Below are 17,457 nucleotides of genomic sequence, written 5' to 3'. Positions count from 1 at the left end.
CGGCGGCGCGCGGCGGGCGGCGGCGGCGGCGGTGGGGTGGGAAGTGGTGGCGGGGCGCGTCGGCGAGGAGAGAACAGAGAGTAACGGGCGGGGGGAGGGTACGGGCCGTTAGGTACTGTCCTCTTTGCCGTCCGCCTGTCTTTGCCGTCCGCCCTTTTGCCTCTTTGCCGTCTACTGGCAGACGGCAAAGAGGTGGGCCGTTAAGTTTTTTTCAAACGGGCTGGGGGTGGGGGCCACCTTTCTCTTTGCCGTCTGCCAGCGGACGGCAAAGATTCTTTGTCGTCTGCCAGCAGACGACAAAGAGCCCACGGACGGCAAAGAGCTTCTTTGCCGTCTGCCATTTCTTTGCCGTTTGCTTTTGGGTAGCTGATGGCAAAGAGTTTATTTGCCGTCCGCTAGCTGACGGCAAAGAGCTGGCAGATGGCAAAGTAGCTGATTCCAGTAGTGAATTATGTCATGCGATCCTGTTTAGTTATTCATCATTTCTTTGAATTATGTTATGCTATGCTATCTAGTTTAGATAGACATCATATGTGAAATTATGTCATGATATCCGTTTTAGTTAAACAATATACATGTCAACTATTTCATGCCCTCTTTCTTCCACACTATCTATTGCATCTGTCTCTCATACAATGTTTGTACATTCAACTATGATTCCTGTTTATCAGCCATTTGAATTGGAGCGGGTGATGCTAGTATCTAGCAGAATAAAAACACGGTCTTCAAATAAAACAGTGCTACCTCTTGGTGGAAATAGCACCCCGGTTGTACATGCACAAGAATCAGCCCTACCACACATAACCCAAACTCTCACAGATTGTACCCCTACTGCGATGGACAGAGAACCAGCTTCACCCAATCTAACCCCAACCCCAGCCGATAGTAACCCAGTTCCTGTTGACACAACACCATCTCCACCACAGAGCTCCCAAACAAGAGCAGTTAGTAAGGCAGCTCCAGTGCCCAAAGGGCCAGTACTATCACGGCGAACCCCTACTCCAACAGTTAGTACGCCTATTCCTTTGGAGGATGATGTGGACCAGATCATGACCAAGGCATCCAAGAGTGAGGTTAATGCTAGCACAAATGCTGAACCATTAGAGCATCCAAAGAAGACAAGGGAAATACCATTATCTTAGTTGGGAAGCTTCCGGTGCCTATTTTGGGAGAAATGACACATCAGATTTCCAGCAACAACTTCCCACCTAAACCTAATTAATTCTGGAAGTCTCTAGCACTTTATAGAGGCTGGAAAAGATGGTCTTAGAAGTCAGCTTTCATTCAAAAAATGGTGCATCATTTGAGGTCTTGAGTCAAAAGTTGTGCAAGTTTCCATGCAAGTTGTCCAAGAATTTATTACAGCATGAGGCTCAACAAGTTTGCTCCTGCTACAGCTTGGGGCTCACGAATTTACCCTTCTTTTTGAGTTGTTTCACACCTAACTAGTGGGTGCTTCTACTATAAATACTCCCCAGCTGTTCCATGTGAGGGGGGATGAGATTTCTGAGTTTATGTTTGTAGACAGCCAGTGAGGTTGTGTTGTGCTGTGAGCACTAGTATCGTTGAGTGTTAGCTCGTGTGTGTGGATTGGAGGGCCTGTCCTCAATTCATATAGGATCCTTGTGGTTCCCTCTTGTGATTCTTCATAGGTTCACAAGCTTCATGGTTTGGGTTGCATCCTTGTAAACCAAGCTAGTTATCCGCTGCAATTTATCTGAGAGTGTTTCCTCTTGTTCTTGCCACCTGAGAGAAACAAAGTGTGTTGAAACAAGTATCTAGTGAGTTTGTTGCTGATCTTTGTGAGTTCTTTGGCACCGTGAAAGATCGTTTCAGAGGAGTCCCGTATCATCTTGGCATCAGGGCTTTAGGTTGTTCGCGGTGCTATTTTCTCTCTTGCTGATTTTGTTCTTGAGAAGCTTCCATGGGTTCGAAGAGATCCAGTAGTGTTGATGGTGTGCATGGAGGTAGGCACCTCGTGGAGGAGGAGCTGCCACTTCCCGTGTACGATCCAAGCTTGCACCCCGCCTATGTGCTGGCATTGGAGGATACACGAGAGTATGTGTTGAACAAGGTGGAGAGGCGCATATCAGCCGTGGAGACCAACCTTGGCCGGAGAATCGACTCCCTCACCGAGGAACTCCGTCGAGATAGGCTTGCTGCACGGGGTCAACATCGACAAATCCCCGAACAGCAGGGCTAACGCCACCTTGAGGAGGAGCATGGAGAGCACAACCACATCTTCTCGGGTGATGCTCATAGCTACTACGCTGCACCACCTCGGCGTGCTCCCTACGACCAGCGAGGTGCTACTTGGGCGCCACCGTCGCCACCACGAGATGGGCTTGCTGCACGGGGTCGACATCGACAACTCCCGATACAGCAGGACCACCATGGAGAGCATTGGAGCGACCACTCCGATGATGCTCGAAACTACTACGAGCCTCGACCACGACATGTTCATCATGATCGTCGTGGAGAAGGCCAAGAAGGCTTTGCCGTGGGAGGAAGAGGTCATGGGCGTGCTCATCGTGACCATGAAGATGATGGGATTGGTAAATTCAAACTTACCATACCATCATTCAATGGGAAAATCGAGCCCGATGATTATTTGGAGTGGGAGATGCATGTGGATCAGATTTTTGACAGCCACCGCTATACGGAGGAGAAGAAGGTACGATATGCATCCATTGAGTTTACTGGATATGCTTTGATTTGGTGGAACCAATTGTGTTGTGCTGGAGGTTGTCCGGAGACATGGGTGCAAATGAAAAATCTGTTGCGGAGACGGTTTGTTCCTGAACATTTCACAAGAACCTTGTACAATTGACTCCAACGGTTGTGCCAAGGTAATTCTAGTGTTGATGAGTACTATAAAGAGATGGAGATTTTGATGATTAGGACAGCGGTGAATGAGCCAGAGGAGGCCACAATGTCAAGATTCTTTCATGGACTGAATGAAGAAGTGCAAGAAAGGATAGAGATGGTTACATATCAAGATTTGCAAGAACTTGTGCATCAAGCTATTCATGTAGAGCAGCAGCTGAAGCTTCGCCAAAATTGCAGCCAAACCTATACATCAAGCACTTGGAGAGGTTCAGCTCAGCAAGAAGTAGACGGAAGTGTCGCTACAGATTTTCGCTCACACAACAAGATGACTACAAAAGAAGATAATGCATCAAAGGTTGAATCTTCCAATACTCCTGCCACTCGCATTAGTAATATTCAGTGTCATACATGCAAGGGTAGAGGTCACTTCAAGAAGGATTGTCCTAATCTGAAGAAGGTTTTACTCACAAATGATGGATATGTCACCGATGACTCAAGTGACAAATCTGAATCTGAGAAGAAAGATGCAAATTATTGTACTTTTGAGACCGGAGCACCTCTGAGTTCAGATGGAGGAGATGGTGTTAATCTCATGGTTCGCAAAGTGGCTCATGATGATGCTCCTATTGTTGAGAAGGGCCAGCGACAAAATTTGTTCCAATCCATTTGCAAGATCAAGGACAAAAACTGCAAGGTGGTCATCGATGGAGGCAGCTACAAAAACATCATTAGTAGTGATCTTGTGCATGCTCTTGGGATATCAACATGGAGGCAGCCCCAGCCATATTATGTGAAGTGGCTGAATGGTGTTGGTAAGCTGAAGATTACGCATCGTGCTAGGGTGCAATTTTCATTGGGAAGTTATGTGGACAAAGTGGTATGTGGTGTGGTGCCAATGCAAGCTTGTCATCTTCTTTTGGGAAGACCGTGGAAGTTTGATCATGATGCTACTCACCATGGGAGGTCTAACAAGTATTCTTTCATGCATCAAGGAGGGAACCATGTCTTGGAACCTATGGTGGATCAAGTACTCAAGGTTGAGCAATTCCCACAAGTGAAGAAGCCCAAAAAGAATACCTTAAAACCAAGGACGGTTTTGTTTGAAGGAAGGGAGGATGATGTGGACCAGATCATGACCAAGGCACCAAGAGTGAGGTTAATGCTAGAACAAATGCTGGACCATTAGAGCATCCAAAGAAAGACAAGGGCAAAACCATTATCTTAGTTGGGAAGCTTCCGGTGCCTATTTTGGGAGAAATGACACATCAGATTTCCAGCAGTAACTTCCCACCTAAACCTAATTAATTCTGGAAGTCTCTAGCACTTTATAGAGGCTGTAAAAGATGGTCTTAGAAGTCAGCTTTCATTCAAAAAAACTGGTGCATCATTTGAGGTCTTGAGTCAAAGTTGTGCAAGTTTCCATGCAAGCTGTCCAGGAATTTATTATAGCGCGAGGCTCAACAAGTTTGCTCCTGCTACAGCTTGGGGGTCACGAATTTACCCTTCTTTTTGAGTTGTTTTCACACCTAAGTAGTGGGTGCTTCTACTATAAATACTCCCCAGCTGTTCCATGTGAGGGGCGATGAGATTTCTGAGTTTATGTTTGTAGACAGCCGGTGAGGTTGTGTTGTGCTGTGAGCATTAGTATCGTTGAGTGTTGGCTCGTGTGTGTGGATTGGAGGGCCTGTCCTCAATTCATATAGGATCATTGTGGTTCCCTCTTGTGATTCTTCATAGGTTCACAAGCTTCATGGTTTGGGTTGCATCCTTGTAAACCAAGCTAGTTATCCGCTGCAATTTATCTGAAAGTGTTTCCTCTTGTTCTTGCCACCTGAGAGAAACAAAGTGTGTTGAAACAAGTATCTAGTGAGTTTGTTGCTGCTCCTTGTGAGTTCTTTGGCACCGTGAAAGATCGTTTCAGAGGAGTCCCGTATCAGAGGAAGCACAACCAGCTAGTCGTAGTTTAGCATCTATCGCATTTGATGTTGTTAAATTGTATGTGCATATCTTCCCATCTTGGAAATATTATACTGAAGATGAAGGAAAATGCCCGTTGCAGGTGTTTGTCCAGGAGTTATGTGTAAGTAATGTTATTCATGGCATTTACTTTGCTTCGTCCCATACATCCTACCTCCATGATGGTTATAATACAGCAAATTTTCCCATTTTTCTCTATAGAGAAGGACCGATTTGGAAACTCAGGATGAGGTAACCTGTGCTAATACCTTTGCTATCTTCAAGAATAATTGGTGGCAGTATCGGAATTACCTGAAGAAAACGTACTTTACCGGCAAAGAAACTCATCAAATTCCCTTACGTTCTCCTGAGACACATTTACTGGACGATGACTAGGAACGCCTTGTTCTATACTGGTCCCAAACCAAGAATGTGGTAAGGTCTATGAGCTCATTTTCTATTTTTAAGTATTATATTCTTGCGTTTTACTGTACTCTGTTCATGTAGAACAAGTGCCTAAACCTGAAGAGCAAATGTTCTAATTTAAGATTCCATTGCTATCATAGTTCTTAAAAGCGCTAGGCGTTAATTGTGCGTTTTGCCACCGCCGTGCGCCTTACTGACCAAAGCGCATGCTTATGTGCAGTTATGCATAGATTAAGCGTAGTTATGTGCAATGCGTTTTGCCAATGCCTAGAGCCTAGGCGCGCTTAAGCGCTCTCTTAGGCGCGCCTTTTTTAACTATGATTGCTTTGCTCTTGTATCACTATATTTACTGATACAAACTTATTTTTAAATGGAAGGATCCAATCGAAACTCCAATGGCACAGCAGGTATGTTCACGCATGTTTCTTTAACAAGTTTGCTCTTATCAATAGCTCTTTTTATTTCAATTTCAATTGTGTATACAATTGACTTCCATATCATGCATATTACTAGCATCACAATAGAGCAAATAGTGTTGTTGTACATGTAGACGCATGGTACCCATCTGAAATCTTGTTGTGCCTTGTAGTTTCCCACGCTTTGTATTCTTTCACTGCTGCTTTGTCTTGAACTGATATGATTTGAACCGTGTCTCTATTTTGATTTGGCAAGACAATGCAGTGACCATAGCACATAGATATATGTTTGTTTGATGCTTTTATTATGTACTAGTACTTGGCAATAGAAGACTTGGTAGTTTAATCCTGTCCACCTTACTAATGAACTGGTTCACCGAAATGAGTTTCATATACTAATACATGCTAAAATTGTTATGTGTCTGCTTGTTTCTTCTTTTAGAATGCTAACAGAATATTGGGTAAGAGTGCCTTATTAAGCAATGGTAAAGGAAGTAATGCAGATAAGGTTCAGGATAGTGACACATCCTTGTTGGTCTCCAACAAAGCTGATAAAATAGCTAAGGAAGACTATCTTGAAGACAGCAAGACAACCCCAAAGTCCTGTCTTGGTTTAGTGTTCGAGTTACTGGCCACTACCACTTGCACAAGCTATTCAAACTCACTGTCTGAATCAGTTCGGTTTCTTGAGTCTCAACTACAAGCTGAAAGACATTGATCAGCTGTGCTGCAACAAGAAGTGGAAGGACTGCGGAAGTCCCTGGAGCATTCAAATGCATTCTTTCTGGTGCAACAGCAAGCATTGGTGGATTTTAGCGCCAAACAGGACAAATCTAATCAGCTTTCTAAACTTATTGCCAGCATGGTGGATACCCAGGATAACGTTTCTTGAGCTCTTCTGAAGTTGTTTCAGTTATGCTCTTGTTTTACTGCCGCATTTATTTTCCCTGGGGCCAATTTTGACGGCCAGTGTATGTAATATGCTGCTTTGTTCCCTATTTTTGCACTGCTGGCGAACTTTGATGCCCAGTGGATGTAATAGTGTAATAGCGGTAATAGGCTAGCGTTAATTGCTTGCTTATTTACTTCCTTATTGTCTTGTTTAGTTGTTTGCTTGTAGTCACTGCAGTTCTTTTTCTGTGTTTTTCTAGTGGCCACAATAGCCTATTTTGGTAACTAGGCCAAAATAATCATGGCAACACACGGACTGTTGTAACCATGGGCCTCCTGCAGGCCGTATGATCCATGGGCCTTCTTCTGGCCGTAGGATCCATTAGCCTTCTATACAGGCCGATCCATTGGCCTTCTATACGGGCCTTAGGGTCCATGGGCCTTCTACGGGCCGTAGGGTCCATGGTCCTTCTACGGGCCGTATGACCCATGGGCCTTCTACGGGCCGTAGATCCATGGGCCTCATACGGGTCATAGATCCATGGGCCTTCTACGGGGCGTATCATCATTTCACCAATCATGGGCCGTACAATTCGTGGACCATAACGGGCAGTTAATATACCGTATTTGATAACTCTATGAAAACAGCCCAACGGTTTTTTTTACATGAAAATCGCCCAACGTATTAACGGTCCGCAAACGGGCCGACTGTAACGACGGGCTGAATTTGGCTCACAAGCAGAAAATGACAGTAACGGGCCGTATGTAACCGAATGCTGCAAATGAGCCCAAGAATCAATGGGCCCTAAGAAGGCCGAAAGATAACTTGGGCTGGAAACGGCCCAATAGAATAACGAGCCGTTAATGGGTATAAAGTGACACACTGTTCATTACGGGCCAGTTTCACCATGGGCCATTAATGGGCCAAGAGTTACAGAGGGCCTCATATGGGCCGAAAGAAGTCATGGGCCACACATGGGATGGAAGTTAAAACGGGCTGGAATCATATTGGACCGCCCATATGACGCTACTGGGCCTAATTCGGATAGGGCGTAACGGGCCCTGGGTCAGCGGGCTGTAAATGGGCTATATGCGAACAGGCCGTTAACAGGCTTTTCATGGGCCGGCCCGCCACCTTTTGACCAAGTCAAACAGGTCGGCCTTTTCACAGGAATGGACCTCTGTTGGGCCGTGCCACATGTCGCCGTATCATAGGCGCCTTTGGTCCAATGAGCGGATGACATCTGTCCCAATGGTGAGCCAACATGTGTTTCCTCCAGCCAATGATGATTTCACACGTGGAAAATCCCCATTGGTCGGGGCTGTTAACGGGTTATCGGATCCAAAACCCGACCCGATAGCTTAACGGCGTTTCGTTACGGTGGATGCCACGTGTCCGTCACCCTTCACGAAAGCACTTCTATGACGCGCGATTTATCGTCATGGAAGTGGACACTTCCGTGATGATAATTTTGGTAATGTCATGGAACACTTCTACGATAGCACAGGTATGACTATCTTGATTTTGTCATAAAATCGTCATGGATGTACACGCATGACAAAAAACGCGACCTACTATGACAAACACGTATCATCACGGAAGTGTATTTTTTTGTAGTGAATATACACCGAGAGGGAATAATTTTTTTTACAAGAGAGGAAATAGTTCATCCATCCATAATGCCCTCCTGCTGGTGCAACATTTTTTTTCTTCTTCTTCTTCTTCTTCTTCTTCTTCTTCTTCTTCTTCTTCTTCTTCTTCTTCTTCTTCTTCTTCTTCTTCTTCTTCTTCTTCTTCTTCTTCTTCTTCTTCTTCTTCTTTGTCTTCTTCTTCTTCTTCTTCGTCTTCTTCTTCTTCTTGTTCTCATTCTCTTTGGACCTTGCAGCTATCTCGAAACTCACACGGGCATCGACGGCAACATATTTTATCCGCTCGTACGTCAAGGGATAATTCTCCCATCCAGACGACCTTAATGCCACTGTCTCATCACCCTTCTGAAGATTTGTACCGAGCACAAAATTTGCTATGTCGAATAGGGATGGTGTCTGTTTAGCACAATCTTCTATAGGAATTTTGATTCTGGTTTGTAGGTCAGCGATGCTTTTCAAATCAAGGTTGTACAGCTCCAACTTCTGTTTGTCCCCTTCGATGGCTGCTCCACAGAAGTATACGTCCTCCCGATACAAGAAATCATGAAGCTCACCTGGTATGGAGGGCAAGTGTATGATGTGGTACACCAAAACATCATCTTCGAGGCACAGCTGAAGGACGGCGGCGTGCTGGATCTTCCCAGGGGCACGCTCCGTGTACTCTGTGTCAAGACCGATGACCCTCGTCTTTACCTTTTCGAGGGTGTTGGATACATTGTTGATCCACTGCCGAACAACACTTGGGCGGATGGTGACGGCGGCAACTATGTGCATCGAGCCTTCGACGAGGACATGTTGGACGCTAAAAACCTGCATCTCGATCTCTTTTGCCATTTGGAACCGCTGGAACGGAGTGCTATGATTTGGAGAATTAGGATTAGATGGCTAGTCAAACTAAAGTAGTAGATGATTATTAAAAGAGGTTAAAACAATGTGAACGCCGTTGGGTTTGGATGCAAATGAAGACGAAGGGGAGGTGAAGAAGCCGAGGAGAATCGGTTCCCGATGGAGAAGTAAATGGGAGAAGTGGCATGCAGGCAGTTGATTAGACGGCTAGGTAGACTAAACGAAAAGGCTATGCGGGTAGACTGATGAGTCATACCTGTTCGTGTACGTGCCCATCCTTCCTGATAGGTGGGACCTATGCAAAAAATAAAAAATGTGTCGTAGCTTTTTTTGAGCGCGTGAGTGGGAGACACAACATTCTCTGGTTAAGGAATAGTCCCTCCGTTTAGGTGAGTATAAGTCACCTTATGAAAATCAGGTTTTCCCAAAACCTTTAGGCGTGGAGCAGTAACTTCCTGCTCGATCCCCTCGCAGCCTCGTTAGCCAGCGTTCTCTTCCTTTGCTGCCGCATTCTACCTTTCCATTTTTCCTCTTCTCAAGTGTGGAACAATCTGCATGCCGTCCTTGATGCACCAAAACGACCATTGCATGCATCGCGGCAGGGTGTTGATTGGGCATGCACGAGAATTTGGTTCTGCTCGCAATATGGATGATACCTGAACGATGAAGTGAACATGCATGCTAGCACGGGAGACCTATTTCCGCTATACAATACAGGAGTACTCATGTTCCTACTACTACTACTACTACTAGTAGTAGTAGTAGTACAACTGCGGTACACTTGATGGTCAAAATACTATTCATCCGGTCCTCACCGTGTACCGTCTCCATCTCCTTCTCCGTCTCCGTCTCTGCTCCCATAGCACCACTCCATCTCCATCTCCTTCTCCGTCTCCGTCTCCGTCTCTATCTCACTGTGCCCCGTGTACCATCACCTCACTCGCCTCCCCCAGTACAACTATTCCCTCGCTAGCCGCTCCAGCACCGACATCCTTCTCCCCCATAAATCAAGCGCCCTTCCAAACTCCACCATGGCCGACCGTGAACCACGCAGCATCCATATGAGCCGCGATTGGACCAATCTCCCTAGTGACATCCTCGACCTCTGTTGTTCGTGTATGGATATGTTGACCGGCCTGCAGCTGGCTGCATGCTCGAGGGACATGCACACGGCCATCGTCGAAGCGAGGCCTAAGCTTTTCAAGACACCCTGCTTGCTGCTATCTGGTCTTGCAAGATTGGCTCACCATGATACGAAGGCGTGCATGAGGACCCTCGACTTCAATCTGATCTCCATTAGCCGAAACTTCTTTGCAGGTATGTAGTGTGTCGCTGTATATCATTTCCCTCGACATCGATCTGATCACCATTGCCTGAAACTTCTTGGCAGGTATGTACTGGGTCGGCATGAACTCCCACTGGATGGCTGCCTTCAGAGAAGACGGTAAAAAGTTGGTGCTCGTGAACTTCCAGACCTCCCATGAGATTATCCTTCCTCCGTTGGATTATATAGAGTATTACCATCGCGGTACAAGTCATCTAGATTACTACGTCAGTTGGACGGACCTTGTTTTGCAGAAGATTGTAATCTGCCAAGTGCCCACATGACATGCGAATTACGCAGACTTCAAGCTAATTGCCTTGTTCGACTGCGGAGTCGCCTATCTTTATGGCGGTGCCTTCTTTAGCTGGAGACAACTCGGCTCGCAGTGGATCATCGTCAAAGCTGATACACACTTCTGTGATGCTATTGAACACAATGGCATCATCTACGCGATCGACAAAGCAGATGGCACCACGTATTGCTGGGACAGCACGTGTAAGTTGTTTTCATCTTATGTTAATGATGACGCCATGACACTGTTTGAACTTTTTGTGATGATTGGCATATCCCTGTTTGAGCAGAATTTGAGTATAACTATGGCAATATATTAGAGACGTCGTAAATCAGATATATTTGGAATGAGTTAATTCATGTGATTGTGACCGTGTCATTATAGCCAATTTGTACCTTGAATAATCAAACAGTTAGGAATATATGGATATTATCCTTATTTTACTGTAATCTATATACTACTACTAAATATGAGTGTGTATCAATGGCCATGTTAGTTTCCTCATTTTCATGATGTAGAAACATGCACCACACTGTTGGTTTCAGCTAACCATACATTAGGGAAGTAAATGTGCATATGGAGAACTCTTTATTTGGAAGTAGTGAAATCCTGCAATGCTTACCATGTGTACATACCTATATTCTCCCTTCAGCAATCAATGGCTAGAATAATATCCTCACAAAAATTTTGCCCACAGAACATGAGTATATAACAATGCATGGTCTGTTAGTTACCTTGAAGAATTTGTTTGTGAGAACAGAACATGATTACATAACATGCATGACATGGTAGTTTCCCGTGAAGAATCGATTGCGAGATAACATGAGTATAACCATGCATGGCACTTCTATATTTTCGAACGCAGTATACATTTCCCTGTATTTTCCTCCCAGTTCCAACAGGGACATATCAATGCTGTTTCTTGCATTGTCTTACTCATACTCTGAACAATGCTGATCTTACATTAACAATGCCTGTCCTTTTTGATATGATGCAGTGTCCCTACAATTACTGCCCTTTGTAATCACACCACCTTTGCCAAAAACAGGGAAGCACAACTGGTTCCTTGCTCGACCAGACAACGGCAAAAGACTGATGATCATTCGGACACATGAGCCGGAAAAGTTATATTGCAAAAAACCCACTATATACAAGCACTGTGTAATACGTGAGTATCCGGACAGTGGCTGTTACGTCTATGAGCAGGATACCAGCTTGTTGGGGCCTTTAGGATTTTTTTAGTTGGAGGTGGGTAAACAGCCTTGGTTCACACTCTCTGTTTCTCGGACTCAATTATCCAATTAACCAGGAGATCACCGTTGGCAAGGACCTTGATGGCAGAGATGCTCTGTTTGCTATGGAAAATGGTGTCTATGCAGTGAGCCCTAGGAGTTCGGGAGCAAACTCCCCTGATTGTCAACGATATAGCCTGCAGCCAAAAGAAGGTGAGAATGACAAAGGCATCCGAATTAACTTTGATCCTTGGATGTCTCAATTACGACAGGCAGTGATGTGGTTCAAGCCTTTAGGTTGATAGGTAATTGGGCTGTTGCACCAAAATTGTGGAGTACTGGTGTCTTCGGATCACTGGTTGCTGAAGCGGGGCTGCAAATTATGATGGTGTTGGATCATCTCTTCGAATGAATTTGTTGTCTTTGCTGCTGGTTCTGGATGGGTAGTTCTTTCTTTTGTTATGGATATTCCATGTTATTTGGTCATCCTCGTCTATGTCACTCTTACTATGTAATAGTTGCTTCTGTTTAGAATGTCATTCTGGTCTGGATCACGAGAGTCTGAGCGCTGCAGATGGGTGCGTTTTGGTGGTGTAGCAAGACTTCTTATGAACTATCATGTCTTGATGTTTATGTCAGTAGTAGTCACTAGTCAGTGTTTGAATGTTGTATATATCGTTGTTTCGAACTGTTTATTGTCTCAAACTACTGGTGGGCTAAATGAGGGCATCGCCATTCTCCAGTGTTCGGAGTATATCTCCTTTTTTTCAAGTTATATAATTTGATCTCACTATCTTTTTGATGATGTACACTTGTTTGGGCCAGCGAGGTGTCGTTGAATATGGGCCGAGTAGTAACGCAATGCCAAACAGGTCAATTATGACTCTCAGGCCGGGCTCTCAAAATATCCTGAAAAAAAGTCCAGGCTCTCCAAAAAAGAAAGAATAAGGACTCTTAGGCCGACATGTGGGCGCCACCGGTGTTTTCGTGTGCTTGCGCGCCGAGAGCATATTGGCGCGTGCTCGAAATTCATGCTACCTTTTCATCCCAGTCTCCCGCCCCTCCCCCACCTCTGGAATCTCGATTCCTACTCCAGTTCCCCCAAATCCCCCTCCTGGACTCCCTGTACTCAAGCGCGCTATCATGTCGCCGGTCAACGCGGATCTCCGAGCCGGAGATCCTGAGGTCCGTCCTGCCTTCGGTCGCTGCGTGCTGTCGCTCAACAGTGGCATGGCGGCGCTTGACAACCAGTTTGCCGGCAAAGTGCTCATGCTAACCATCAACGGCGACCGGCCTCCCATCTCGCCAGACGACCTTGTCAAAGCTCATGGCATTGCGCACGGCATCCAAATAAGTGACTTGCTTGTCGAAGTCTGTCTGCCACCGGCTGATTTCTTCATCAGGTTTCAGACAACTTTCGACTGCAGTCATGTGTTTTTATCTTCCCAGCGTTTGTTCTGCGATGGCACGCTAGTGAGCTTTGAACGGTGGCACCCAGGATGGGGCTCGGTGCCCTCTGAGCTTGAGTTTTTAACAAATCTTACCTTCCACGGCATGCCTCGACGTGCTTGGAACAACGAGTCCATGAACGAGCTTATCAACGACCTTGGACGTGAGCTTGTAAGTATGTTTGTTCCTCCAGACAGCTGGGCTTTGACGGTTATGGCATGGATGAAGAAGCCATCCACCATACCGAAGGTGATTGGTGTTGAGATATCGGTGCAGGAACCGGGGTTGTACTATTCGTCACCACCAAGGCCGCCGCGGACCACGTTACGGATGTACCTGTATCGAGTGTCCGTGCATGTCGAAGAAGTGGTCAATCCATAAATCGAAGTCCTGCCACTGCCACTGGTGCCAGGGTCCGTCGACGACATCCGTTACAGGAGTCAACGTCAGACTTTCTCCGTGTTGCTCGGAACGATGGATGGCACATGGCCTACTCCATCGCACGGCAGAGGACACTGCTTCTTTGGGAGAAGAGGCAGGGCTGGTTGCCTGGATGTGCTCTAGTTTGAGGTAACAACTGAATCTTCTCAGATAGTACTAGTTAAATCCGAGCTACGGGTCTAAAGCACTGATATGCCAGTACATTTGATTGTCACCTGTTCTAATTTTGTACCTGAACTTTTTTTAGAAAGGGTTGTACGTCAACTTAATATGCTAGCAGAACTTATTGTCTTGTCTGTCTATTTTCTTTGCACAACATTCAATATATTTCCCCGTCATTTATAAAGACGATGAACCGTTATGTACGACTTCGTTGATTTCAACATAGCCCTTCCCGTAGCGATCCACTGCTTCCATCCTGATTGTGCCACCTGCGTGAAATTTTTGTATGCAAGTTCAGTGTGCTATGATGTTCTATATAATTGTGTTAACTATATAAGTTTTTACTGAACATGAGCAATGCATATGGCTGAAAGATGTGTTTACGAGCATCAACCGATGGGTCTCTCTCTATCTCTCTCTCACACACACACACATACACACACACACACACACACACACACACATGCGCACACGCACAAGTGGGACTCGTTGAATTATTTATTTGCTCGTGACAACTTTTAATTATGTTCCACTGTAATCTAACTTTTTTCTTAAGTTATTAATTGAGCTCAGTGACTTCAAAAAGTTGTAGAGAAGCCTTGTTTGGGCCTTTCCGGTGTCGCTGAATGCGGGCTGAGTAACCATGTTAGGTTGTACTGTACTACACATGCCTTTTTTTCAACATCGGCAATACAACTGGGCCGACAGTTGTACACAATATCCGGGTCAACTTGTTATTCTCCGCCCCGCTGGGCTGCAAACTTTCCTAGCAGGTATGCATTAGATTTAACAAGAAAATGGACTTTAAGAAATAATAAATGGGATGTAATTATAATAATTGGGTATTTACTATGCACCAAACACGTAATTAGTTCGAAAAATATATTATTTTGGAATTTGGAAATTTTAATTTCATTACTTGTTGTGTGTGCAATATTTTGTTGGATTTTAATGTAATACAGCTTTATTTTGAAATTATATTTAACCTGACTAGAAATTTCGGATAAAAATATTTCGGATCCCATCAAAATGTGGGATTTTTTTCTGAATTCTATTTTGAGCGGTTGTTTGAAATTATTAATCGTTGTCCTAGCTAGAAGTTGGGATGTACTTTAACAAACTATAAATGGGCTGTAGTAAATTCCATTAGAATTAAAAAATGGGTTGTATATTCTTACAAATTGCAAATGGGCTATATTTCTCTGCCAAATCCGAGCCGTGGGCCTACTAAGTTGATGCGTACAAAGGGCTTTGTCAACTTAGTCAATATAAACGATTCTAGTTGCAGTGATCATACGATGTCCATCCAACGGCCGTAGTGCTTCTTCAACCTCTGGTCTTCTTGCTCCAGCCGCCCAAAGCCGGTCGTATCGTGTGCTCCTACCTCCCGTGGCCGGCTGTGATGTCGTGGAGGCCTCACCACCCCGTACTACTCCCACCGCTGGCCAGGCCATCCCTCTACTCACCCACACCCCCTATTATTCTGCGGCGACGGCAGCCTCACACTGCAGCCGAACTAGTGAACCCTCATACTCCTCTCCGCATAGGCTTCCACTGTTGTGTCTTCCCCGACTCCGTGTCGTCCCCTTCCTAGACCTCGCCGTCATCCAAACCACCGCCCTGGTGCTCTCGGCGCAGCGTGGTCAACGTGGTCAATGACCGACTTCCATCGGAAGAGTATTGTACATGGATAGGCTAATAGCTGGGTCCAGGCGGCCGCAAGGAAGTGCCTCCTTATTACACACAAAATAATTATTCCTCCACCTGACAGCAGGGACCCACCGGACGGGCCACCTTATTTCACGAAAAAAATGTTTCCCCCTGACTACTGGGACCCACCGGACGGGCTAACATATTTCGCGAAAAAACGTCCCCCCCGCTGTCAGCTTGGACCCGCCGGAAGTGCCTCCTTATTACGCACAAAAAAATGAATACTCCCCCCGCTAGCTGGGACCCACCATGATGGGAGGCTGACTTGTGGGCCTACTAAGTTGACTGGGACAGGGGCCTTTGTCAACTTTAGTCAATATGAACAATTCTAGCTCCAGTGACCGTACGATGTCCATCCAACGGCCGTAGTGCTTCTTCAACCTCTGGTCTTCTTGCTCCAGCCGCCCAAAGAAGCGCCGGTCGTGCCGCATGCTCCTACCTCCTGTGGCCGGCTGTGCTGCCGCAGAGGCCTCACTGCCCCCTACTATTCCTACCGCTGGCCAGGCCCTGCGGCGACGGCAGCCTCACACCACAGCGGAACCAGTGAACCCTCGTACTCCTCTCCGCGCGGGCTTCCACTGCCGCGTCTTCCCCGGCTCCTTGTCGTCCCCTTCCTAGGCCTCGCCGTCGTCCACTGCCCTGGTGCTCTCGGCGCGGCATGGTCAACATGGTCAAGGAACGACTTCCATCGGACGTGGACTGTACGTGGAGAGGCTGACAGCTGGGTCCACGGCCGCAGCAAGGAAGTGCCTCCTTATTACGCGGAAAATAATGATTCCTCCACATGACAGGTGGGACCCACTGGGCGGGCCACTGTATTTCGCGAAAAAACATTTCCCCCTGACTACTGGGACCCACCAGCTACATCTTTGCATGCAAGGAAGTGCGTCCGGGCAAAAAAAATATTCGCCCCCCTGACTGCTGGCACCCACCAGCTACACCTTCGCACGCAAGGAAGTGTGTCGGTGTCAAAACCGGCTGATCTCGGGTAGGGGGTCCCGAACTGTGCGTCTAGGCAGATGATAACAGGAGACAAGGGACACGAAGTTTTTACCCAGGTTCAGGCCCTCTCGATGGAGGTAAAACCCTACTCCTGCTTGATTAATATTGATGATATGGGTAGTACAAGAGTAGATCTACCACGAGATCGGAGTGGCTAAACCCTAGAAGCTAGCTTATGGTATGATTGTTGTTCGTCCTACGGACTAAAACTCTTCGGTTTATATAGACACCGGAGAGGGCTAGGGTTACACAGAGTCGGTTACAATGGGAGGAGATCTTCATATCGTATCGCCAAGCTTGCCTTCCACGCCAAGGAAAGCCCCATCCGGACATGGGATGGAGTCTTCAATCTTGTATCTTCATAGTCCAGGAGTCCGGCCAAAGGTCTTAGTCCGGCCATCCGAAGACCCCCTAATCCAGGACTCCCTCAGTAGCCCCTGAACCAGCTTCAATGACGACGAGTCCGGCGCGCAAGTTGTCTTCGGCATTGCAAGGCGGGTCCCTCCTCCGAATATTTCATAGAAGATGTTGAACACCAGGGTAGTGTCCGGCTCTGCAAAATAAGTTCCACATTCCACCGTAGAGAGAATAATATTTGCGTTAATCAGATATGCTGACGTATTCCGCGGCGTGACATCATGTCACAGCCAGGCTTTTATTCATTTTATTGTTCCACCTCAGCGTGTTTAGCGAGGCGGTTTCCTTGGCACGTCTTGTCAAAGTAGAGATCGTGTCCCCTTATTCCGGGATTCTCATCAATACGGGTGTGGGTAACCCAACCGCGCCATTAACCGCGGCGCTTGGGAGATAAGCGAGTTTTATTAGGCCGGT

This window comes from Triticum dicoccoides, chromosome 2B (assembly GCF_002162155.2).
Source record: "Triticum dicoccoides isolate Atlit2015 ecotype Zavitan chromosome 2B, WEW_v2.0, whole genome shotgun sequence".
Classification (NCBI taxonomy): Eukaryota; Viridiplantae; Streptophyta; class Magnoliopsida; order Poales; family Poaceae; genus Triticum; species Triticum dicoccoides.
Note: the sequence above shows the minus strand (reverse complement) of the source record.